Source organism: Uloborus diversus, chromosome 7, assembly GCF_026930045.1.
Source record: "Uloborus diversus isolate 005 chromosome 7, Udiv.v.3.1, whole genome shotgun sequence".
Lineage (NCBI taxonomy): Eukaryota > Metazoa > Arthropoda > Arachnida > Araneae > Uloboridae > Uloborus > Uloborus diversus.
The window spans coordinates 153,409,395-153,430,873 of NC_072737.1; the positions used below are offsets into that span (position 1 = coordinate 153,409,395).

General features: G+C 32.7%; 1 protein-coding gene across 1 annotated transcript in view; it reads left to right on the top strand.

The window, feature by feature from the left end:
- Window positions 1–21,479, top strand: part of LOC129225510 (uncharacterized) — a 46,073-nt gene that overhangs the window by 15,132 nt on the left and 9,462 nt on the right. The gene's annotated exons all lie outside the window — the stretch shown is intronic.

The window sequence follows — 21,479 nt, forward strand, 5'->3', positions numbered from 1 at the left end:
ATGAGTTTTTGAGATAATTCAAGATACATGTTTTGGATTCCACACTATCATGAGTGAAGTGTTGGAATGTAATGTTTTTTTCATGCTTTATTTTCAACAACAACAAAATATGCAGGATTGTACAATAAAGCTAAAGTACAGTACTGCCGTTCTAAGCACAAAAAAGTCGAATCTGCAGCTGAATCCAAAATATGGAATTGCCGTTTTAAGTTTTGCTTCTCCCTGTACTTGATTCCAATGCAATTTTTTTCAGAATTAAAAAATATATATATATATTTCCTATTCACAAATGACCTAAAACATTGTGAAATACGTGACAAAAACCACTTGGTTTTGGTAGATCAATTTTGATAAAAAGTTCAGATACGACTTTTGTGCTTAATACGGCATAATAAATGACAGAAAAGCAAAAAAAAGAAAAATTTGCAGTTACTCTCCTTTACCTTTCGCTGGCAGTGTTAGTTATGGAAAGCAGGAAAGGTAATTTTGTCTTTCCTCCCAGCTTTGGGAAAAATAAAGTATTTATATAGGTGTGTAATATTTTTTAGAAGTATATTTCTTTAGTACAGGGAACCTTCTTAACCTTTCACGCTCTTTGCTTCTATTTGAATACTGATGTAAGGTCACCCCCCTCCCCATGTGATCAATACAAGTAGTATATTCAAGTTTAAAACTAAAGTTAGTTAAGACAGGACGAGGAGTCAGTCACCTTTCTCACCTTTAGTCACCTTTTGAAAATCTGGTTACTTTTAGTCACCTTTTGCAACTTTTGTCACTTTTCTCACCTTTTTTGAAATGTGTCGTAGGATATTTTTTTTTAAATAATTAAATCCTTGAAAAGTATCTGAATGATAACTTTAACAGTGAAATTAATTAAAAAAGTAACATTAAATATCCCCCCCCCCCCCCCGCCCAACTTGTTGTTGTTTAAGAAAAATAGCTATGCTGCCGGGAAATCAGGGAATTTTTTTCATTGCCTGCAATTGCACCCTATAAGCAGAACCAGTCTTTCTATCCCCTTTCGACCGTCGAACGCATTTTCTGCAAGTCTCGTCTAAACACTATTTTGTTTCCTATTGTGTTTCTGGCAGGGTTGGTTGGTTTAAACCACGTTGGCTTAAACCAATTGGTTTTTTTAAAAAACCATACGTTTTTTTTAAAAAATGTTTTTTTTTTTTTTTAAAGCCCCCAAAAAAATCCATTTTACAGGTTTACATTGATTTCCCCACACATATTGAATAAGAAACAAACTAGGATTGGAAAAAGCTTCAAAGCTAGTCTTTTTGTTCAAGGCTTTCAACTAAATGAATTTTTTTTTAAATGACTGTTGGAGAAAATAACGGTTCTTTTGGTTTAAAGCAAAATATGTTTAATCTGTTACAAAAACTGTAAAATTACATTTATAAATAAATATACAGGGTGTCCGAAAAGTCCTTGACACATGTAACCTAAAATACCATTGTTATGTGTCGAGGACTTTTCGGACACCCTGTATATGTAATGTATTCAACTCATTTCAGAAATATGTATAAATCTTTTTACAATTACATAAAATCAACTTTACACCACAATAACATATGCATAAATACATAGTAACTTTTACATTATAAATTAATATTATTTTTATGTTATTTAGTACTTTGAACAAAATGCAAGTTTTGAAGCTTTTCCAGAGCCTAATCAATTTTTGAGTTATGAATGATATCTAAATGACGAAAATATATGCACTGCACTTTTCTGAAGCTGGTTTTAGTAATGTTGAAGACGTTTAAAGACGGTTGCATTGCATTTTTCAAATTCTTTTTCCTGACTTTTCCACCACTCAGTCACTGTTGCAGAAGATATAACGTTTTTGGCAAAAAAAATTTCTTGAAATAGAATTTGCTGCACATTTATTTGTTCTAAAGAGTTTGCATTTGATATTTTTTAAACTTCAATGCTGGATGCAACATGTATGCCAGTAAATAAGCTGTAATTTAAGCCATGTTACACCAATTTTTGTATTTTTGATTTGGTTCTTTGTTTTAGCGATAGTCTATCTTTTCCAAGTCTTTCCAAAATAAGAACGGAGTCGAATATAGAGCAGCACTTTTTTTTTAAACTTTGTCAGTACAACAGCAATCGATTTTTTGACTGTTCAATCATGTACTGTTGTACATTTGCTTTACTTCAATATTTGCGACACTGTGTATATAAAAATCAGCCTTATGTAAGATCAGAAAGAAAAAATATGAAAATTGTTCTTTTGTTAAGATTATGCTTAAAAATATAACTTTTACCTTTATTCGATAATTTTATTCATATTATTGTTGGTTTTATAAAGTTTTTTTCTTGGATGTTCATTATATTTTATCTTAACCCGCATCACAACCACTTCTTGAAGTATTTCGTATCATAAAAGGGCCTATATATACATGCATACTAATATGTTAATCAAGTCAAACATTTCAATCAATATTTCCCCGCAGAAAGCTATTTTAATCATTTAATTTAGTTACAAGATTTTGTTCTTATCTCTTTAATTAATCAAGAAATTAGGTATAATGTGACTATTGAATAACTGTTAATTACATGGAACCTTAATTACCTTCCGAAAATTAATTGTTTTTCTCGCAAATAGTATTTAAACCAAAAAAACCCGATTTAAACCAAAAAACCCGGGTTTTTTTTGGTTTTTTTGAAAAAAAAAACCAGTTTTTTTACCAACCCTGGTTTCTGGCCATAGAGCGTTGTTCGACTGAAGTTCAGCTGCGCAATTCCTTTCTGCACACTTTGTTGAGTGAGCGGTCATTGAATGCAAGTTGTCTTCTGTGTTTATCAAGTAACATCATCTGGAGTCTTTGAATCTCATGGAATCTCATGCTCATCTCTAGCCGGGTGCGTTACTTGCTTGTTTTACTTTTACTGATCTCGAAAACCGCGACTAAGCAGCCACAAGCGGTTCGATTTGAAAAAGGTGTGATGGGTTAAGGAGGCGTGCCTCGATGTCTTCTTTGAGTACTGAATAGTGAAAAGTTTTGGTTTGCGTTTATGGTTTCACTTTGTGTTTGCACCGAAATGGTTAGTTTGGGTTCTATTTTTGCTGCGCAAATGCGAAGTGAACTTGGTCTGTGTAAACATTTCTAAACATTTCCTTTTTTGGTGCGTCTCAGAGAATCTCCGAAAGTCTTTTTTATTAGGTTTCAACCCTTATTATGGCTAGTTCCAGAAAAAATAAAGCTTTTAAAAGCAGATGCTTTCCAAAAGCTTTATTTTATGTAATGGCGAGATTGATTTTATTAAAGCAGGGTCATTCCATGTAAATTCAACCAAAAAAAACGGCATTTTGACACCCACCGACACGGATTTTGATAAAACTTGGTGAGTTTAGTCCTTTAATGTAGAAAAGTATCCACATCAATTTTTTCTTCTCAATTTGGTTTAGTTTTCATTTTAGAGCCATTCGAAATTTTGAATGCTTAGTATTTTCCAAAGTATGACGATTCTGTTTGTTGATTGAAAATAATTTGTATTTTATTTATTTTTCAGCCAATTTTTATGAAAATTTACAGTAATATTAATCAAAGTATGAGGATTTCAGAAAAAAATAAAAAAAATTCTAAGTAATATTTTAAGAGTAGAAAAAAATTATTTTCATAATTTTTGCAAAAAGCATTGAAGCATTTTTAATAACTTGATTTAACACTACATTTTTTACCTCCCATGGACATGTCATGGAATATTTTCAGAGCTTGCTAAAAAAATAAAAATAAATAAAAACAAGAAAGAAAAAATTATGAACATTTTCAGGCATATGAAATGATATTTTCAGTTTCATACTTCAACAATTTATTTTTGCATTGTAAGTACAATTATTATTTTGTTTAAGTCTGATTTTTCAAATAGGTTTTCTCAGTTATTCTCTATTGTCAAGACTTTCGATTTAATATTTATGCTTTGTATTTACTAAGAAAAAAGAAAGAATACTGATAATTTTTCAACAAGGGTAAAAAAGAGAAAAAAAAAACAATACTAAAAATGTGATTGAATAATATAAATTATATGTTTAATAAATGCTGAAGCGAAACTTATACAAATACAAATATACAAATACAAATGTGACGACCAGCAACAGGCTCTGGGCCCAGCTAGGCTGGTCCTAGTCAATTAATTAGTCCCCAATGAAGATCAATGGCCCTCTTAAAGCTATCCACTCCCTTGCTCATTACCGCCTCTTCCGGTAAGCTATTCCAAGTGCCCACGACCCTGCTAAAGTAGTAGTTTTTCCTGATTTCCAAGTTAGCCTGAGATTTAAATAGCTTAAAACAATGACCCCTTGTCCTGCTTTCCCCGCAAAAATTTAATCCATTTACATCTTTCATTTTGATAAATTTAAATAACTGAATCATGTCCCCTCTGACTCTCCTTTGCTCCAGGCTATACATGTTAAGCCTATTAAGTCTGGTATCATAATCTAAATCTGAGAGTCCCCTTACTAATTTAGTTACCCTTCTTTGAACCCTTTCCAATACAAAAATATCTTTCTTCAGATAAGGCGACCAAAACTGAACAGCATACTCCAAATGAGGTCTTACTAAACTCCTATATAAAGGCAGAAGAACTTTCTTAGATTTGTTTGAAATAGATCTATTGATGAACCCAAGCATTTTGTTGGCTTTGTTACTAGCAATACTGCACTGTTGACTAAACTTGAAGTCCTGATTTATAAAGACACCCAGATCCATAACATTTTCTGCCTGATTTATGACTGAACCCTGTAAACGATATCTCATATGCTTATTTCCATGACCTAAGTGTAGCACTTGACATTTCCCTACATTAACTGCCATACCCCATTTATCTGCCCACTTATTAATATGATCTAAATCCTCTTGCAGCTGTTTTACTTGTTCTTCATTTTCGACAATCCCCATAACTTTTACATCGTCAGCAAAACAATTCATGCTTCCAGAAATATTTTCATTGATGTCATTCATAAATATAATAAACAAAAGAGGCCCTAAAACTGATCCCTGAGGAACCCCACTTAAAACATCACTCCAATTAGAATGATTTCCTCTCACAACTACTCTTTGCTTCCTACCAGTAAGCCAATTTCTAACCCAAAGTAAAGTTTTTCCTCCTATTCCAATGTCAGCTAACTTGCTGAGAAGAGCAACATGCGGTACCTTGTCAAAAGCTTTTTGAAAATCAATATAAACAACATCCACACATTTTTTGTTATCTAAAGCTGAGGTAACCTTGTCGTAGAAATGCAATAAATTAGTAGTACAGGGTTTACCTTTCCTGAAACCATACTGCAAACTAGTCAACAGACTATTAGTCTCTAAGAACATCATGATCTTAATTTTGATCAAAGTTTCAAAAATCTTACAAATCACCGAAGTCAAACTTACAGGTCTATAATTCCCAGCAATACCTTTAGACCCCTTCTTAAAGAGTGGCGTTATGTTAGCCAGCTTCCAGTCCTCTGGCACCGTCCCCGAGTTATAAGAAGCATTGAAAATATTCAAAATAACATCCACTAATTCCTCTGCACATTCAACTAAAATTTTTGGATAGATATTATCTGGTCCCGGAGCTTTAGTTGCTTTAATCTTTTTCAAATGAAATAAAACCTCCTCCCTGGAAAATACAAAATCCTCAAGCTGTATAATAGCTTGTGTCTTGTTAGTGTCAACTGTTGAGATACAGTTATCGTTAAACACACTGGAAAAAAAGTTATTTAGAACATTTGCAATATCCCTATCGTTTTGGATTAAATTTCCATACTCATCAACCAAAGGCCCAATTTGACTGTTTCGAGCTTTCCCAGAATTAGCGTAAGCAAAAAACCTCTTAGGGTTCCCATCAATGTCATCTGCCAGCCTTTGCTCCAATTCCCTTTCCCCCGTACCAAATACTTAAAATTTCGCCTTGCCTTACCATACTGGAGCCTCTCCGCACTCTGACCAGTTTCTTTAAACTTACGAAAAGTGGCTTGCTTATAATTAAGAGCTTCTTTAGTCTTCCTGGAGAACCACATAGGCCAAATATTGGTACTAACACCTTTTCTCCTAAATGGAACATAGTCCCCAACGGTTTTAGCAAGTTTATCCTTAAATTCCGTCCACTGCTGATCTACGTCGCTATTTTCCAACCCTGACGAAAAAACCTCTTTCAAGCTCTGCCTAAGTGCAACAAAATCGGTGTTTCTGAAATTGGGCACAAACCTAAAATTATCATCTTTGCACACTTCAAATTTAACCCGGAACCTAATGCTGTTATGATCACTATCTCCAATATGCTCCCCTACACTCAACCCCTGAACAAAACTACCTATGCCGCAAAAAACAAGATCCAAAATGGCCTCCTCTCGAGTTCCCTGAGTTACAACTTGATCTAAGAAACAGTCACCAATTACTTTTAAAAATTCCTCTTCTTTGCCATTACCAGGATAAAAATTATTCCAATCAATACCCGGAAAATTGAAATCCCCCATTATGATAACGGATCCCTTACTGGACATGTCACTAATAATACGGTACATCTGTTCATCTTGTCCCTGGTTTGAATTAGGTGGCCTATAAATGTTTCCAAAGCGTAGCTTTTTGCCCTTACTGCTCATCAACTCCAGCCAAACCATATCAATATCAGTAGGCTTATCATTTATGACCAATTCATTGCAAATAAAATTGTCTCTAACATAAAATAAAACCCCACCACCTCTTTTACCTACTCTATCCTGTCTGAACAAATTATACCCAGCAATATGTAATAACTCTGCATCAGATTCGGTAGCCCATGTCTCTGTAATTCCAATAACATCCAACTTCTCATCCATAACTATGCTTTTCAATTCATCCATCTTGTTCCTAATACTGCGAGCATTGGTATAGAAAACTTTAAGCATGCCTAAGTTGCTTTTATTTAACACCCTGAAATTTCCTAAATTACAATTGTTAACATTACTACTTTTGTTCGTCACTTTATTTCCATTTCTAGCAATACCCAAAAAAATTTCATTTTCTCGATACCTGATGCTTGAACCATGCCCCCCATTCCAACTTAGTTTTTTGACTCCGAAGCCCTTAAAATTAATCCACTAACCATTTTGACCCCTGTAGAGCTCAGATGCAGGCCATCCCTAGCAATCCAATCCTGTTTACAATGACTCCATACATCAATGAACCTGATACTGCGCTTTTCGCAAATTGACTTCAGTAGCAAGTTCATACACCTCGCACATTGATTTAGCCAGCTCCTATGCACTCCATACCTGGGAAGCAAACCAACCACTTGGACATTCGTCGAAAAGCTGGTTGCTTTATCCAACAGGGATTCCCATTCCCTAGAAAACTCCTCATTTTTACTGTGGCCTACATCATTTGTTCCCACCCACAAAGTAACCATGTCCTCCTTATTCAATACTCCCTTCTTTTCAGCAACCATATTAACGTCTTTTACCCTAGCCCCTGGTAAACAACACCTAGCCACCTTACGCTTTACTCTCCCAACTGTGTTACCCACCTCCCTTACCATAGAGTCCCCCAAAATTACACCCTTAATTTTATGGTTTCTTTTTATTGAATGATTTGATTTGCTTTCCTTTTATTTTTTGTATTAAGTCATTTAAAGCCACTCCCCTTTGAAGTCAGTTCAGGGTGGCGACAGATCAGGGAGATCAGGGAAAAGTCAGGGAACTTTATGAATCAGGGAAAAATCAGGGAAATATCAGGGAATTTTGAAAAATTACAAAAAATCAGGGAAAATTGATTTTATGAAGAAAATAAATTTTTTTTTGCTTTACAAAATTAAGTACTTTCTTTCCCTACGCATTTTCCGCCAATTATCTGTTCAAAGAAAAAGTAAAATTAATGAGGTGCGATTATACACTGCCTGTCGGATATTTGTGCATCTTTTTTCCTCAACGTCAAAGTATTGAATCTTACTTATTAACCACAGGATGAACTTCCTAAGATTGTGTTTGTGTCTGTTAGGTTGTTTATTTACCTAGCTTGAAATTTCCTTTTACGCTTTCAATGCTACATAAAATAAACAACCATACAGGCAAAGAGGAAGCCTTCATTAAAGCCTTAGCTCCTTTGCCTTTATTTCATTGCCTCGAAGTAATTAGCGTCTGTAATCACGATTTCAAGAAGAAATCTTTGGTTTTTGAATTAATACTATAAAAGCTTAAAAGTTATTACTTCTTCGCATTTTTAATTTAATTGCTAAAATTGAACTAAACTTTGTTTTTTGCCGTTATACTATTTGTTGTCACCGCAGATTATAAAGGTTTTCTTTTCTTCAGACTTAAGTGATTCATTAATTTTATAACCAAGTTGTATTCTTTTTTTATATATTTTGAAATTAACTAATTGCTTTCTTTTTCTTTTTTTTTTCTTGCATTTCAAAGTTGTTTGTTACAAAAGCAATCTAAGATTTTTTTTCGTTACGTACTCAAATCATTTGAAATAGAGTTAACTTGTGTACTTAAGTAAATATCTTTACTTTTTATTGTTAAAATGCTGTATTCATTCATTAAAACGTATGTTCTTGATTAGAGAAAAGCTCCCTGTGAATGGATGTCAAATGGTTTCATCTGTTTTGCATAAATATGTCAATTAGTTATATAAGAATAACTACATTACTTCTATTCTTTCACTATTACTTGTTATTCTTGCAACAATTATGCTGTTTGAAAACTTAGTTCAAAATAATTTCAATTACTTTTTAGTTCTATCATAAATACACATGTTTTTAAGAGTAATATGAATAGTTTCTTAAAATTCTTATGCAAAGTGGTTTCTGGAAGTAAAGTATTTTTTTTTTTTTTAATTTTCTCTAATCTTTCTATGTAGAAAAATTTAATATACTGTTTCGTAGGGTTTTTTTCCAGAAAAATTGACTAGATATGTTTTTTTTTAATCATTTTATGAAAAAAGTAGCATTTTTTAAAAATATATCTTTAGTTCAACAACTTTACACAACTTAAAACGTTTAAAATACTGCATTTTATACAAACATACAATGGATTTCAAGTAGAGCAAAGAAAGAAAAACATTATTATTGGTAACGTAAATCAGGGAAATTTGGTGAACTTAATCAGGGAAATCAGGGAAAACTCAGGGAACTTTTTTTTACAGTTCCTGTCGCCACCCTGCAGTTGTATATTTGCTTTGGAAGGGAGTAGATCGTCTGTGTTTGTTGAGGCGTATGCCTAACCCTTTTGTTTTGATATGTTTCGATATTAATAGCTTTAGACTTCATTAATAAACACTTTTTTATATAATGGCTTGACTTCATTGCCCATTTGAACCACATTCGTTTTCATCATCTTGCTCTTTACTTCACAATTTCAAGTTTTATTATGTTGATTAAATATATATATATATATATATATATATATATATATATATATATATATATATATATATATATATATATATATATTAAGGTTACATAGAGTTTGCACTGAAAGTTTTTTGAAAATGTCTTAAAATTTTTATTTTACTACTTCTAGTCCTATAATATTCATTTCCAAAATTGTAAAGAAATCTTTACAAAAAGTATATAGGCTATTTGGTTAAAAGTCAGTAAAAAGGGATAATCCTTTTCTGTTTTTTGAGTATTTAACAAATTGCTTTTGATCACCTTTTAGTTACTTTTTTGTCACCTTTTAGTCACCTTTGTTTTCAAATTTGTCACCTTTCTCACTTTTTTCAAAGGCCATCAGCAGTCCTCGGCTTGTTAAGATAGCTAAACATGGTGATTAAATTTTTAACTCCAAATTCAGCCTTAATGCTTTTAACTTTATTTTGGACATATTAATAAAGAACACATGAAATTACGATACCTTAATTTCAGTGAAATTCTGCGTCAAAAACTCGTGCTGCCGTCTGGTGAAAGAATAACAAATTAACTTCTATTTTATTATAGTTGATTCAAAATTAACAAAAAAATATTGGTTGAAAAAATTTGTAAAATCATTTTTCGAATACGAAAGCGGTCAATTAGGAAAGAAAACTTTTAATTTTTTTTCAGTGAAAGCATGGGGACTTCTATTAAAATCAAAAAAATTTGCTAACTGTTTAAGTTCGTTCGAGAGTTTTATAATTCATTCCAAAATTAATGTACAATTATGACATATAATCTATATTTATAAAACAAAGAATATCTTAATATATAAAAATCTTCTGTGCGTATGTTTGTCACCCGAAGGTTTTTTAACGGCTGGATCGATTTTGATTCAATTTTTTGTATGTAATTAAGTTGTGGCAAGCATGGTTTCGAAGTGCGATGGATCGAATGGGAAAACGTTTTTGATAATTAATTAATTTATTTAAACAATGGATGGTTATATTTCCCAAATGATTAATATTTATTCTAACCTATTATTGAGCGAGAACTGAAATAAATATTTAACCCATTGCCAAAGGACAATAAGAAAGCCAGCTCTGCTTTTTGTAATGAAATTTCCTGATGTCAATTGAGAATAGATAAAACGTAGAGAGAGAGAGAGATTGAAGCCTTCATTTCTCTCTTGAAAGGCATCGATTTTAGGCCCCGTGATATATTTTAAAGTAAAGTATTGGAAGGTCCACGCAAAACGTGTGTTTTGTCGTCGTAGTTGAACCATGTGACTGGATCGGTGCTTTAGGTTTTCCTAACCAAATGATCAGAACGTACCGAACCTAGCAACATTTATCCTCGGCTCAAATCCATCTGAGTGTTTGCACCAATGTCAAGAAGACTTTAAGAATTATCTAACTAATCAGTGCATTATTAAAAGAAAAGATGATGGAATTTAAAGACGAAACAAATATTATTTTCGTCCAGATAAACTACAACAGGTCGGTGTAATATATATATCTATATATATATTATATATATATATATATATATATATGTGTGTGTGTGTGTGTATGTTCCCTATATACAGGGCATGGTTACTGAATAGGCCAACTAGGTCATCCATGGTCTATGGCCCCCGCTCTTTAAGGGCCCCAAATGGGGGTTCTGTACACAAAAGATCAATGCAGTGGAAGAGCTTTATCTTTGGTGGAAAGAACAAATTAGGCAATATATGAAGTTTAAAAAGTTTTTCGTTCAAAAGATCGGACCACTAATCGGTCGGAGTTGGCTTCGCTCTCTGATCGGCTGGATTACAGTAACGTGGTGGCTTGGTGACTTTGGCTATAAACTATAGAGTTGCGTGATCATTTGTTTACATATTAAAGCTACTGTTAATGTAATTTATAGTATTTTTTGTTTATTTGGCAAAATATATCAATTTGCAAAGAATTGTTTTTCGTTTTTATAGAGTTTTTAGTCATTTTAGTTGAAGAATGTGTTTATTTTACATCGGGAGGGGGGAGGGATGAGTGATTTTTGCTTATTCAAAGAACAGTTTTTACCTTTTTAATTTTTCGAAACGATATCCTTTCGATTGTTGTATTCTTTTTCATATGAGGGATGTTGCAGCGGGAATTCCCGTTTGTTCTAAATTTGTAGTAAGTTTTTTACTCTTAATATCTGAGGACGCTTTTTATCCTTTGAGTATGGCTGAAGGAACAAACCATCAAGTAGAAGAGAAAAAATAGTTAATAAAACAACTGCTCAGTGGGCATTAGATAAATCAAGTTGTAATTAATATACGTATTCTGACACCAAAGCAGCTTAAAACATTTTCTTTCTTTACTTATTTTTTCAACAGAACGGTTCAAACACATTATAGTTTATTGAATCTTTTTTTAACTTTTCAATTTACAAAGTTTGAACAGAACAACGTCTGTCGGGTCCTCTAGTGTGTGTGTATATATATATATATATATATATATATATATATATATATATATATATATATATTAGGGTGGTCCTTATTTTTGAAGTTGCAGAAATTTTACGCGACGCCCCCGCAATTTGTTCCATTATACAAATAAATGATCCTTGCAAAATTTTAAGTCAATCCATGAATATTAACACGTGCCCCTAGGGCCCCCTTCTTTGAGTTTCGAAGAAAAAAATGCAGATTTTCTCATTTTTATGTAAAAATATTCTAACGTTTTATATTTAAAGTTATTTTCGACCTCAATAGGTGCTGCTACTTCCAGACTGACCATTCTCTCAGTTTCCTTCTGTAAAATTTAACATGCTACAGAGGGTACATGTACACCAATGGCCTTGGGTCAAGCGTACCGCTTTTCTGCGCTTGTTCTAGTGGTCCAACCAAGCGGAAGGGGAACGTTTCCTCCCACCAAGATGGACACAAGGGATTCTATAGGACATTAATGAATGGCCTAAGTCATTAATGAATGATATTTGACAACAACAAATTGCTTCCTCCAGGCTTTGGGGGTGTTGATTTACAAAATTCCCTGTGTATGTAATAGGTGTGGCAAATAGAGTCGCAAGGTTTCAATGCTATAAATATAAGTAATTGCAATTATATTTTAATACGCTGTTCTTTAGTTATAAACATACCAAAATGCTTATGAAATTTTTAATTTTTAAGATATAAATTTCAAAAAATCCTCGATTACTCCAAACATAAAAATATACTGTATTTTACATAGCTAAAATACAAATTAAAAAATAATATCCTGATTGGAACAATGTAGAAATCTATAAATTAATTTTCTTTTATTTCAGTACATAATCCTTTATTATCATCAAATTCTTGCGATTCACAAGATTTAGAAACCGAAATGGGTATCTATCCTAACCTGTTGAACTTTTGTTTTCTACAGCTGGTCTACCACAATGCAAAAAAGCTTGACAACTATTGATGTCTGCTTGCCTTTCATCACTGTTAGACACATGCCATATTAGGGATAGATGCAGTAAATTTAAATCCAAATGACCAAGTGATCAATCGTACATTCCTTACGAGAGCATAAGAAAATCTTCGAGAGGTAAAATTAAATTTCATGAATTTAAATTTAGATTTTGTAGTTATTCACTGGTATACACAGCTACATCCAGATGTAACTGGAAAAAGAACGCCGACAGGATTACCATGATAGCTTCAGTTCCTAATATTGAACAGCTACTCGGAATTCCTTAGATATTTCTTCAGTTGTATATGATATCTTAGATGATAGCTCTTTATTGCTAACTGCTCTAGATGTAGTGTCTGATACAACGACTTGCAATACCAACCGTATAAATTGTGTATGCAATTTTTTACAGCAAAAACTAAACAGTGATATATTACATTTGGATTGCCATCATCATGCACTTGAAATCGTACTGCAGAGTGTGTCCTTAAAGAAGTTCTTGCTTTTCTTAGTTCTAGATCAGATATTCAATTATTTAAGCGCTTCAAAACTTTGTGGAAAGATCTCCATCATTCAGAACTTATAACATTTCAATCAAGTACACATACCACTTAAATTCTAAAAGACGAAGTTGATGATATATTATTGTTCGTAAAAAGCGGAATTGAGAAAGATTACAGAGAATTCTCGTAACTTGTAATAATATTTCCAAGTGAATTTCCTCCTACATGGAAATGTTTTCGGCAACCTGGAGCTTATCCCTGAGCCACATGGTGGCAAAAGGAATTTTTGTTTGAAAATTTTTATATTTAGGAAACAATTTAAATTGATCTTACATGAAAAGAAAGCCCTTCAATGCTGTTTTACAAAGCTGTTTTACAATTAAATGCTGTATGAAGATACGGTTTTTCGCAGCAACCCAATCGAGGCTCCTTTGAATAATATAATATGTCTGAAAAACTAGCAGCGTACAAAATGATGACAAACATGCAGCAGAAGCAGTGATTGGAAAATTCATAAATCACTTATGGTATTTAGGGGATAAACTAGTAGCTTTGTCGGTAATAGACAGGGTTGGCCGAATTGGACCCAATTGGGTTGGACCCAATGGGTTTTTTTGAAAAAACCCATTCAAAAAAACCCATTATTTAGCCCACTTTTGGGTTTTTTAAAATTTTGTGAGAAGTTTTTAAAAAAATTAATTAATTTAAATACTTTCACAATTTAAACTTCTTTTTTATTTGTTCTTCACCACAGACAATGAACATGAAAAATGGATTTTGAGCTTTAATAGTATTTCTTAACTTTTAACGGCATTAAAAATATACTTCAAAGATTTTAAATAAATGTATTTAACTTTTTCTTTGACTGGTCAATAAATAACTCAAATTATCTTGACCAAAGTCCTGTCACGTCTGATTTTCTCAATATTTGTAGATTGTACAGAAGAAACTAATCTAGTTAAAAGGCTTTCATGTAAATTATTTTCTGTTAACCAACACGTCACAAATCTTGAATAAACACAAGGTAAATTTTTTAGAAATAAACAGATTTTTCAAACGGTCGACAGAAAACAGAACAGGTACAATATTTTCATTATTTTACAAAAAAGTTTAATATTTCTTACCCTGTACACAGAAATAGAAAAACAGGCAACATAAAATTCAAAGAAATGTCTTGATTAAGCTGGAATTCAGTAAAAAGGGATTTAAACTAATTGAGGTTCTACAGTAGTTTTGCATAACGAAATGAAATACTATAAAGTAAAATGCAAAAAAAAAAATGTAGTAATTAAAAACGAACAATAGATTTTATCACTCGAGAAGTAACTTTGCCTTAACTGTTGGTAATAATGAAAATTAAAAAATCTGAAACTTAAACATTCTTGGGTTTTTTCGTCTTTTATACTTTTCTTCATAAAACTCTGAATTTTAACTAGTTTTCCATTTTAACTAGTTTTCCAGCTTTTTACCCGAAGATAATCTTTGCACTTTGTCCATATACTTATGCTACAATATGCTACAAGTACCCCACATTTTCCCTAAAAAAGACAAAAAAACCCACATTTCTTTTAAAAAACCCAACTTTAGTTGGGTTTTTTTGGGTATTATTTAAAAAAACCCAAAAAACCCTGGGTCCATGGGCTTTTTTAAAAAAAACCAGGGTTTTTGCCAACCCTGGTAATAGATGAAGGAATTAACTTTGAAGATTGGAAATGATTAGTCCAAAAAATGCTTGTGATACGGAAGACGTGTCTGATGACTGTTTAACAAATTTCAGATAACAGGAGATGATTTGGAATACTTTCTTAGTAAAGATCTTCCTCTTTATAGAATCAATTACGAGTCAATAAAACTGTTTGATAAGTTACAAATACTAAAAGATTTTTTCCTATTTGATCCTGATTCACGGCAAAATGAAGGAAGCTATTTAAAGGGAAGAGAGATTGTTAAAATACTGAAAATTGTGAATGATACAACTGAAAGAGGTGCACAATATTAATCGAAGAATTTCACAACTAATTTACCAAATATGAGTCACAAAAACAATTGATTTTACAGACCGTCCAAACTATCGGGGAAAAAAACACACTATCGAGATACATTGAGAAAAGTGTACGATTAAGGAACATTTCTAAAGCATTATTTCATTCTTATTCAACGTAAAATCTTTAGATGATATAAAGTAATTAAAAAGATTAATTTTAGGGCTACCTCACTGTAAAAATATTTTGCAAACCTAGGAGAAACGACATACTGAGTCTGAAGTAAAAACTCGAAGATTTGTGAGAAAATTATCAAAAGTGTCAAAGTTCAACGGCCTAAGGGCACGTGTTATTATTGAACAATCGAGTTCAAATTTTGCACACGTTACTTTTTATTATAGTGTCACAAAACTAGGGGGCGTCACTTGTTGAATTCCGAAAAAAAAAAATTTCCCATATAAATAAGGACCACCCTAATATATATATATATATATATATATATATATATGTGTGTGTGTGTGTGTGTGTGTGTATGTGTGTGTGTGTATGTTCCCTATATACAGGGCATGGTTACTGAATAGGCCAACTAGGTCATCCATGGTCTATGGCCCCCGCTCTTTAAGGGCCCCAAATGGCTAAAATTAATGCAGTGGCTAAAATTGTAAGGTTTAACTACATTAGAGCCCCAAAAAAGCTTTTGGCTTAGGGCCCACTGACATACTAATCGGGCCCTGCCTATACAAATCCACAGTTTACGCTGGATCTCGACCAAATTTGGCAGAGGTACTTTGGCACCCCAAGAAGGAACTAATTGAGATTTTCAAACTCCAAAAACGTACCGAACCGTTCGAATTTTAATTTTAGGACTGGAAAGTGGCGTTTTCCTATAATATGAGGGCAAAAAAATGCTCGCAAAAATTAGAGTGAAATATCCATAGAAACTTTTCCTTCTCTGCATCAGATAAAATTTGTTTCAATGTTCTAAGGTAATTGGAACGTGAATTTTAACTGGTCTTGACTAATTTCATGCTAAACAGTAGGTAAACGTTCAATTAGAAGTCAATTGTTGATAATGGTCATTGTTGAACAATGCTTTTATTAAAATTTGTAGCATAAGAAAATCATTAAGGAGAAAGATATGTTGTCATTTTTTTTTCCTTCGAATATGAACAAAGAAAATTCCGGTTTTTTTGGAGGCTTTTTCTGAAATCGGGGGATTTAAAATTTTCCCTTTTTGGTTATTTTCCACAATCTGTCAAGGAATTTTACATTTTTTTTGTACTGTTCAAGCCTTGTTTGTTAAACATGCGTCATTTGAAGTAACTTTTATTTTTGAGGTAGACCGTGCAAAGCCGGGTGACGCAGGCTAGGAAATAAAAATCATTTTTAGAACCCGAAAGAGGTACAATCGATGAAATTAAGCTTGTAATCCAAATGTTGTTGCTTTCAGCGGGGAGGAGGTAGAGAGAGATTAACAAAATTTAAAAGTAATGAAAACCAAAAATGAACTTTTATTTTTCCCTTTTCACTTTCTTGTACAAATAGCAATTATAGAAATAAATCATTAAAATGAAAACAATTACATTTTAGATTGTTCGTGAGCTAGAACAATGGCACATCTATGAAAAACATCAAACATTGTAAAATTATAACAAAAATTCATAACACAAAAAGAATTCATTTCCTGATAATTTAAAATTCTCTCACTACATTAATTAAAAAATAGTGTTTATAACACTACCAGTAAAATGCAGCGGAAATATGACAGGGCCGGATTAGCCATAGAGCAGAAGTAGCAAATGCTATATGCCCCGCGGCCATGAGAAAAAGTTCCAGAAAAAAAACTACTTTCCGCACTTTAATCCGTTTAAGTTTATCTCTATCTTTTTCTTTTTATTTAGATTTAGCTTTTCTAAATACTCAGGTAAATTAAAAATCTTATTTTTCTCGTTGGATTGCTGTCCAGAAATTTCTCTCAACTGAAGTCTTAGTGGAAGGAGAAAAAGCTCCGTTGGGTCAGAAAAGTTTCAAAACTGACCTAAAAATTACAATTTTAGGCAATGTTTTGAGAACGGAGAATTGGGTTTTCTCTCTATATATTTTTTTTCTTTTCAAAATGAAGTCAATTGTAAGGTAACTTACGAAATTTAAGGGAGTTAGAGTCCTTAAACTATCAGCTATTTAAAGTTAAAAAAAAGAAAATTTAGGTTGTTTGATAACAATAGAGGATAGGGGAAGGGGTTCTTTCCAGAAATTGTGTTCAAAACTGAACTCAAATTCAGGCTATCTTTGGGAGGAAAGGGTTTGAGGGATCGTCCCATGGTATACCTGAAAACAAAATTTCAAGCTATGTGGAAAGATTAGAGAAAGGGAACTCCCCCAGAAACAATTCTGACATGGTTTTAGATTATCACTGGAGACTTTATCAGGGGGAGAGGGGATACGGGTTTGCTTCGTAAAATGTTAGAAACTGAATTATTTCAAGACGCAGGCTATCTTTAGTTTTAGCTTCAGGCAAAGAGTGGTGGTTTGGAGCCTTTCCCCCAGAATGTTGAGAAGCTAGGCAAGTAGGTCGGTATTCTCCTTTGGAATTTTTTTGAAATTTCGAAATCGAGATGGTTCAAGGGCTTTCTCTGGAATTTTTCGGAATTTGAAGTCTAAAAGTTTAAGCAATTTTTGTTGATAGCTGGAGAAGGAGGATGTTGAAACTCTTAAAGCACAAATCCTAAAACCACATTTCAAAGCTCTCTTTGATGATGTTTGACAAGAGATGGGAAAGGGTTACCATCCAGAAATTGTTTGAAAGTGGCTTTCTCAAAGTTTTCGAAATTGGATACCCAAAAAGGTAATTATTAGTCATCCTAAATCCTCTTTAGTTACTTAACTTCATGTCAATTTGTCACCATCAAAATACCCCCCCCCCCCCCTCCCCGCAACACGAGCCTGTAGATCCGGCACTGTAAACAACGAGCAAAATTTAGAGATTGTGATAGAAGAAAAGAAAAAGATTCTAAGACTTCACACTTATGTTGAGCGAAATAAATAAATTGTTAAGAGAATATTATTTTTTGATGAACTAAAATAATTATGTGTAGGAGAAAGACTTTGAATATCGTTTTTAATTTTTTCCTCTGAGTGGGAAGGAACTAAAAAGCTGCCGCCCATGCCCCGAACCTAACCTATTTCTTTTGTGTCACCAAAGGTATCCCAAAACTTTTTTATTTGAACTTGAAATTCAGAGAAATTCAGGAAGAAAATTGTTTAACATAATCGAAAACCCACTAAAACTGCTTTCTGGAACTTCAGTTTCGAAAAATTTCCTCGGGTGTAATCCCGAGCTCGATCCAGTCCTATAACGTCGTCTAATAAGGTGGCCTACAAGTGTGTATTTTGGACTATAATTTCAAAAAATATCTATGGGAGTATACCTCCCCCCTCCAACATTGTTAATGATGGTCCAAAATGTACTTTTAGATTTCAACTTCAAAAAATTTCCAGGTGGCCTTGAAGAGCGCCTGAACCCTATCCCATACTGAAACGTAACTCGTGATGGCCTTCAATCTATCACGTTTTCACAACTTCACTTTCAAGAAATTTCCAGGGGATGGCTTTCATGAACTCCGCCCCAAAATCAACAAAGAAGGTAAAAAAACTACCCTTTCAGAGTATATAATTTCGAGAATTTTTGCTTAAAATTGTTTTTAGATTAATAATACGTTATAAATTCGAAAAATTCCCAATGGGACTTCCTTGAACACCCCTCTTTCCTCTTTGCAGCATTATTAAAGATAATCTAGTTTTATTTAAGGCTTAAATTTAAAAAAAAAGCCTGGAGAGAGGCACTGTGAACCAAAATTTTTTCCTTTGATCTTACCTAAGATAGGATGCAATCGCGTTCTTTGACTTCAGTTTCTTTAAATGATGATCTCCAAATCTTCTCTTTTTAATATTGCAAGGAGTCGTTAGAAGTGAGTTTTTAGTATTGAACTATCGGAAATTTTTCCGGGGGTAGGTGCATTTTTGGAATTAAAAGTTGAAAACGTGTAGTAACGGGAAGATGAGGGGCAATATAAGAGCGTCTTAACCCTTGTAAAGCTCTAAAATTATATTTACATTTATGTATTCATGCGTGTTATAAGTGCACTTCCCATCTCCATGAAGAAAAGCTCTATTGTTTACTATATCATGCAAAAACGAGGGCCCCTTGGAAACATTTGCTACAGGCCCCGCGCTGGCTTAATCCGGCCCTGAATATGAAAACAAATAAGTTTTACTAAAAATCACAGCTTTTAATAATGTTAACAACATAAAAAATATTAAGTTTGACATTTTCCCTTGAAAGTAAAAATGAAAATGAATAAATAAATAAGTAAAATGACAAATTTGCAAAACTTCACAGACCCGTGTTTTGAAGTCACGGGGAACTCTTTCTTTTTAATACAGAAAAGATGTGAGCAGAGACAATTGACTACGTCGGAGTTTTTAAATCTGCAAGCTCACATCTTTTTTGAAAGGAAAAAGGGGTTCCTTATAACCCTGAAACACGTTTAAGCACATTTTTGTCTTTTTATATATATTTATCTACTAGAAAGTCACCCGTCGGGGTATGATGGGTGAAAATTTGCTTCAACATTTGAACGCAGCCATTGCCTGTTTGGCGATATTTTGGTAGTATCAAGTTTTAACCTTAATTCCAGTAGATTAACCCTTAACTCCAGTATAGATAGCGATCATTGTTGACCAATTTGTTGACCAATTTTACGTTTCTTCATTCTCCTGAAATGATAGTTTCACCAGTAAAACAGTTAAGTCACCCGATTGAGTTCAGCCTTGTCACAATAAAGCCTTTCCCTGCATGTTAAACTCTACCAAATCATATTATCAAATTATCATGCCCTGGTGCGAGTTTCATTGTTGAAGCATGCAGGTTACTCTATCAAAGGCTCTTATTTGTATGAGGATTCGTTTTCATTTTTGCCAGGATCATTAATAATATTAAGAAACAATTTATACACACTTTCCTTTATTTATTTTAGCTGTGCCCCACGGTTTCACCCACGTTAATAAGACAACAATGTATTAAAAAACTATTTTAAATATGTCCGCTATGATATAAAATTACACCCCATGTCCATTGATGTTTTCAGTTTAATAAGAAAACCGAAAAAAAAATTCAATTAAAAAAAAACTGAAAACACTTGATTTAAAAATTTATTTAATTTTATCGGTTAATTCAATAAAAAAAAGATGCTAAAATTCTTCCTGTCAGTAGTCGGAATCGAACCCCATGATGGAATACTACCTGAGCGCCTAACCGACTGAGCTATCCACACATATGATATTCTTACTATTGATGCAATAAATAATGCATCATAAAATATTACTGATTTAATTTCAATTTATTGCTACTCCACTCCTATTAGTCATAGCATGATGTTATATAACCTATAGCCTTCCTCAATAAATTGAACTATTCAACACAAAAATATTTTTTCAATTCGAACCAGTAGTTCTTGAGATTAGCACGTTCAAACCAACAAACTCTACAACTTCATATTATTAGTGTAGATGATATTTACATTTCTAAAAGTTATGTTTTTCAGTAAAACTTATTTATTCATTTATATTTCTGCCGTGTGTGTGTTAATGATATTAACTTTGGATAGTGTAATGAAATAATTTTGAATTCTCATGAAATTCTTGTTGTGTTATGGGTTTTTGTTAATCATTTACAACGTTTGATATTTTTCATAGCATTGTCACTGTTTTGACTTTAGCTTACAAACAATCTAAAATGTAATTGTTTTCATTTTCGTGATATATTTCTATAATTGAACTTGTTGACGTATCGCCAGATGGCAGCCCTTGTGACGTAGAAAGAGACTGAAAATAACGGTTCATATGAAATCAAAGAATCAAAAACTAAACACAAATTTTAGGCACACAGGTGACGATCACATGTAGTACTAGTCACTTTCAAAAAATCATTGGAAAGGTTGCCTCTGTTTATTTTTCACAAGTTTTTGGACATTCGCATGTGAATGTGACAAACCACACCTCAAGGCACTTTCAATGTCCAGTTGGAAGTTTTGACTTTAGGTATGCTAATGCTCAAAATCTAGATTCAGAAATATGTGACTGAAAGCCACATTAAAAACCTCAAAAGTGGTAATAATATTAAAAACATGAACAGTACTTGTGACTAAAAATTGAGTAAATTACTGTTAGTTTTA